Source organism: Hydra viridissima, unplaced genomic scaffold (assembly GCF_058129835.1).
Source record: "Hydra viridissima isolate aposymbiotic clone 2 unplaced genomic scaffold, HvirCarnegie_v1 scaffold_4, whole genome shotgun sequence".
NCBI lineage: Eukaryota > Metazoa > Cnidaria > Hydrozoa > Anthoathecata > Hydridae > Hydra > Hydra viridissima.
In genome coordinates this window covers 7,288,071-7,294,070 of record NW_028324303.1, presented here as the reverse complement: position 1 = coordinate 7,294,070, position 6,000 = coordinate 7,288,071, and positions in this window count along the sequence as shown.

The following is a 6,000-nucleotide window of genomic DNA, read 5'->3' as shown; positions in this document are numbered from 1 at the left end:
AAGTTTCAATAAAGCCGACAAAAGTAAGGTTTGTTCCTTCCACAGTGATAAAACCAGTCATCGCTCCAAAACCAGCGATCATCCCACCAAGACCTACTGTAGTAAAACCTCCTATTGCTCCGAAACCAATTCATTTGCAAAGACCAATTCACATCCTTGATGAGCCTGTTTCAGATTTAACACCTGCCATAACACCAAAACCAGTCATTCCACCGAGACCTTCATTTTTTTCAAGTCTGAAGGCAGCTGCAAAAAGTGTGGCGTCCTATGTTAAAACTAAGTTTGATGATGTTAAAGATTGGATAGAACCCTACGTTCCTGAAGTAGTCAAGGAGAAGGTAAACGAATCAGCGGAACAAATTGATAAAAAGATACAGTCTATCAAATCACTTGTATTAAAAACAGTGTATAAACAGCCCGTGCCAAAGCCTTATAAAATAAAATTCAAGTTGACTGAACACGCGTTGGGTAATACTGTTAGGTTATATTCTTACGAGCCTTCTTCTCAATATCAAGACATTGCATCCTTTTTTAATTTGGTAAGAGAGTCTGCCATTCAAACCATGGAAGGAGAAAGGAATACAAAAGTAAGAATTATTTTAACGTGCGAAATGAAATCTGTAAGCATCATGACTGGTGAAGAAGTGACTCGGGAAGCAAGCTTTTCATCCAGCTCGGAAATTATTCGAGCAGCTACAGATGTAAGAGAGTTAATGAGCGAAATGGAAGAAAAAGTCTTGGAAAGTAGTGTCAAATACAATGCTTTAGGTTCCAATAGCACCCTATCTAAGATTTTAAGAATGGATATAAACTTTATCGATTACACACCTCTCAGCGCTTCTTCCTATATTGAGCTGACTGACGATCTAAAAGACAAAAAGGCAATCATCAACATGAAAAACAACGACAACCAATGCTTTAAATGGTCAGTTACCAGAGCGTTGAATCTGAAAAATAAAAACAACGGAAGAATTGATGAAGACTTGATTGAAAAGTCAAAAGAGCTGAATTGGGAAGGAATTGAATTTCCTGTGAATTACCATAATATTGACAAGTTTGAAAAAAATAATCCAACTATTAGCATCAACGTTTTTGAGTATGAAAATGAAAAACCCAACCCTTTGAAAGTATCTGACTTTCTCGATCGAAAGCATAATGTTGATTTGCTGTATATTAAAAAAGAAGACACAGAACATTACTGCCTCATTAATAGTTTCAGTCGATTTGCCGGCTCCTCAGCATCAAAAGGTAAAAGAAAACAACATTTTTGCAGAAGGTGTCTTCAATGTTATGATCAAGAAGAAAAGCTTCAAAAACATCGAGAAGATTGTTATAAAAACGCGCCAATGAGAATTGAACTTCCTAAAAAGGGTGCAACTCTTCAGTTTAAAGGCATCGGAAAGTCAATGAGGGTTCCATTTATCGTATATGCTGACTTTGAAAGCTTTATCAAGCCGATAGGCTCGTGCGCTCCCAACCCAAACCAGTCTTACACAAAAAAGTTTCAAAGACACATTCCATGTTCCTTTTCCTATTACATCAAATGTTTTGATGAAACCGTTTTCGAGCACGATCCAGCCATTTCCGTATCGTTTAGCGAGAAAATCGATGTTGGTCAATTTTTTGTTGAAAATTTGGAAAGCGCAATAAAAGAACTTTTTGGAAAAATCGAGAAAAAAAAGATGGTTTTGACAAAAGAGGACGAAAATAATTTCAAATCCGCAACAGTTTGCCACATTTGCAATAAAAATCTCAACGACGACAAAGTACGCGATCACTGTCATTTTACTGGAAAATATCGAGGAGCGGCTCACGACGATTGTAATAAAAAATATTAAGTTCCAAAATTCATTCCTGTTGTCTTTCATAACTTGTCTGGTTACGACACTCATTTGTTCATTAAGAGATTAGGTGGAAAGATCACTTGTATACCCAACAATGAAGAAAAATATATCAGCTTCTCGAAAAAAATCAAAGTGGGAGAGTACATTGGAAAAGATGGAAAACCAAAAAACAAAAAAATTGAATTGAGATTTATCGACAGCTTTAAATTCCTTTCCTCCAGATTGGATACTTTGTCTAAAAATTTAAAGCCAGAGCAGTTTAAAAGCCTTGCATTACATTTTGAAGGTGAAAAATTTAATTTGCTTTGTAAAAAAGGCGTGTATCCTTACGATTGGGTGGACGGATTCGATAAATTTCAAGAAACGCAATTACCACCAAAAAAAGCGTTTTTCTCAAAACTTAAACACGAGAAAATAAGCGACGAAGAATACTCGCATGCGCAAAAGGTTTGGAGCACGTTTCAATGCAAAACGTTCAGAGATTATCACGATTTGTACAACGTGTCGGATGTGTTGATACTGGCAGATGTCTTTGAAACTTTTAGAGACACTTGCATGAAACATTACGGTCTTGATCCTGCTTGGTATTACACCTCCCCTGGTTTGGCTTGGGATGCTATGCTAAAGATAACTGAAGTTGTAATAGAGCTTATAACCGATATTGATAAGCTCAACATGATTCGAAAAGGAATACGCGGTGGAATCTGCATGATCTCCAATCGACATGGAACTGCTAACAACAAATACATGAGTGATGATTATAAAACTTCAGAACCTTCGAAATTCCTTCAATATTTAGACGCCAATAATCTTTATGGATATGCTATGAGTAAACCTCTTCCAGTTAGAGGATTTAGATGGATGACTGAGGATGAACTTTTAAATTGGAAATCCATGCCTTGCATTCTCGAAGTCGATTTAGATTATCCTGAAAGTCTTCACGATTTACACAATGATTACCCTTTAGCTCCTGAAAGAATGCTCGTTGGAAAAGTGGAAAAGTTAGTTCCCAATTTAAACAACAAAGAAAAATATGTCATTCACCATGAAAACCTAAAACTCTATGAACGAATGGGGTTGATCACTACTAAAATTCATCGAGGTATCACCTTTGAAGAAGAACCTTTCATGAAAAAGTACATTGATCTCAACACCACTGAAAGAGCAAAAGCTACAAACGAATCTGATAAAGAATTTTTCAAACTCATGAACAACTCTGTCTTTGGGAAAACCATGGAGAATATTCTAAAACGCGTTGATGTTAGACTCATTACCACGAGAAAAGAAGCTATAAAATTATCTAAAAAAATTAAATATAAACGAAACACCATTTTTGATGAAAACTTAATCGCGGTTCACATGGAAAAGACATTTGGTTTTTAAGACAAACCTGTTTTCTTGGGAATGAGCATCCTAGACATCAGCAAAACATTCATGTATGAACATCACTACGACTACATGAAACCTAAATACGGGGATAAGCTGAAATTACTCATGACTGATACTGACTCGCTCTTTTATGAAATAGAAACGGAAGACTTTTACAAAGACATTGCTGATGACGTAGAAAGCAAGTTTGACACGAGCGAATTTCCTAAAGATCATCCTGCCATTCAAAACTTTGCATTTGACGTTGGGTTTAAAAATAAAAAGGTTATCGGTAAGTTTAAGGATGAAACCGGTGGTAAGCAAATTAAAGAGTTTGTTGGGCTTCGTCCTAAGCTCTACTCTTATGAGGTCTTTAATGAAAAAAAAGAACACAAAAAATGCAAAGGAATTCAGAAATGTGTAGTTGAAAAGCACATCACTCATCAAGATTATAAAGAATGCTTAATGAAAAAGAAAGAAAAACTTGCAACCATGAATGTTATCCGTTCCCATCTTCACGATGTTTACACCGAAGAAATCAACAAAGTCGCACTCAGCGCTAACGATGACAAAAGAGTCATTTTGGAAGATGGAATACACACGTTGGCTTATGGTCACTACAAATTAAAAAAGGTAAGTGATAAAGACGAGTAACAAAAATGAAGAAAAAACAAATTTAAAAAAATTCGAAGAATTTTTCACGGATCTGAAAGATCTAAAAAAAATAACAAAATAAAAAAAATGAGAAACAAAAAAATAAATGTGGAGGGAATTGTTTTACCAAACGAGGCTTTATCCACTATTCAGTTGATGGAAGCAGCAAAAAAACTGAAAATAAAAAACTTTCGAGGAGTTTTTGTCAGAGACGCGTTGCCAAAAAAGCCAAGAAAAAAAGAATGTGGAATTGTCAACACGGGGGATTCGAGCACAGATGGATTTCATTGGGTGTGTTGGTTCAAAGACGGAGACAAAAAATACAGCTTTGACTCTTACGCTCAGCCACCTCTCGTCGAGCTCGTTGACTATTTGAAAAGTCCTGTCTTTTACAACAGTGAAAGGGTTCAATTTGGAAACACGTCTTATTGTGGACACTTGTGTCTTTACGTCTTGAAAAAATGCGAAGAGGGAGACAGCTTTCAAGACGTTGTCAACACCCTTTGGTGATTTTTTAAAAGTTTCACCCATTTAAAAAAATTTTACCCCCTTAAAAAATGATTGACAAATTCAACAGAAGCGAATTCAGTGTTTATTTTGATAATCTTGCATCAGACTCAACAAGCAACGTTTATATTAAAACGGACGGATCGAGCACCATCACTGCAGATTTGGATTACAACTCTCATAAAATCATCAACCTGGGTGAACCCACCAACGCACACGATGCCGCTACTAAAAATTACGTAGACAATCACGTGACAGGTGGTACTGGAACTGTAGTTGGAACTGCAGATTTGGATTTGAACTTTCACAAGGCAATCAATTTGAACGAACCGACCAATCTTCATGACGCCGCCACAAAAAATTATGTCGATGTGAGTTCGAGTCTATGTGTTAAAACAGACGGATCCAGCACCATCACAGGGATCATCGACATGAACTCTCACAAGTTGATTAATGTGAGCGATCCTACCGCTTTAAAAGACGCTGCAACAAAAGGCTATGTAGACACCAAAGTCTCTTACAACACTATTTCATACACCGACATTAACATGACGTCGCACAAATTGACTAATTTAGCTGAACCTACATCAGCTTCGGATTCAGCTACGAAAAATTACGTAGACACGCATGCTTCAGGTGGTACGACTGTGGGTACAACAGACTTGGATTTAAATTCTCATAAATTGATCAACGTGACTGATCCGACAAACGCGCAAGACGGAGCAACAAAGAATTATGTAGACTTGCTGTTGCAAAAATCGAGTTTGACCAGTGTCGTTCCAGGATCCAGTTTTACCAGTTTAGGGTTTAAGTCTCAGACGGTTGCGGCGTTAACGACTTCTCCTGTGTTTGCGTTTTCTGGAAAATCTGGAGTGTTGAGAAGATTGTGGCTGGCTTTATACAGCTCCTCTGGCACGAATATTCCCGGTCAAGTTTTCATTCGAATCTTCACTGACGGAGAAATCAATGTGGGGAATTATGTAGAAACAACGGAAGGAATTGGAGTGGATCAAACAGGACTTGCTACCGATTTGCTTTTTTCACCATTTGGAGGAGCTTTTTACGCCAATTCTTTGCAGGGATGCAACATGTTTAACACCACTTCCTTGGGAGGATATTTCACATTGGACATGCCTTTCAGAAACGACGTCTCCATTCAACTCGTCAACAGAAATGCTACTGCCATCACGTATTGGATTCAACCGTTCATTTCCACACTTGCTTCCATTCCTGCAACCATCCCTCTTTTCAAGCTGTACTGCAGAACGTTTCGATATTTGAATACCACTTACGGCAGCGAATACGTTTTGATGAACACCAACGGAAAAGGAAATGGTGTGTCGTTGAAATACATCAGGATGCACATCATTGGCGCCTCTGGAAACTGGTGGGAATCTAGAGTCCGAATGTACGATGGGAATTTACCTCCAGGTAACGGCACTGTTCTCACTCCTTGGACACCGTACAACACCAACAATTACACGTATTTTCCAGGATATGACGGTGACAGCACATGCTTCTTTTCCTCTTCTGGATTAGAAGATTTTTACTTATCCTCATGGAACGGATCAAATGTGACTTCATTCAACAACAAATCGACTGGACTTTTGTATCAATCCACTTCATC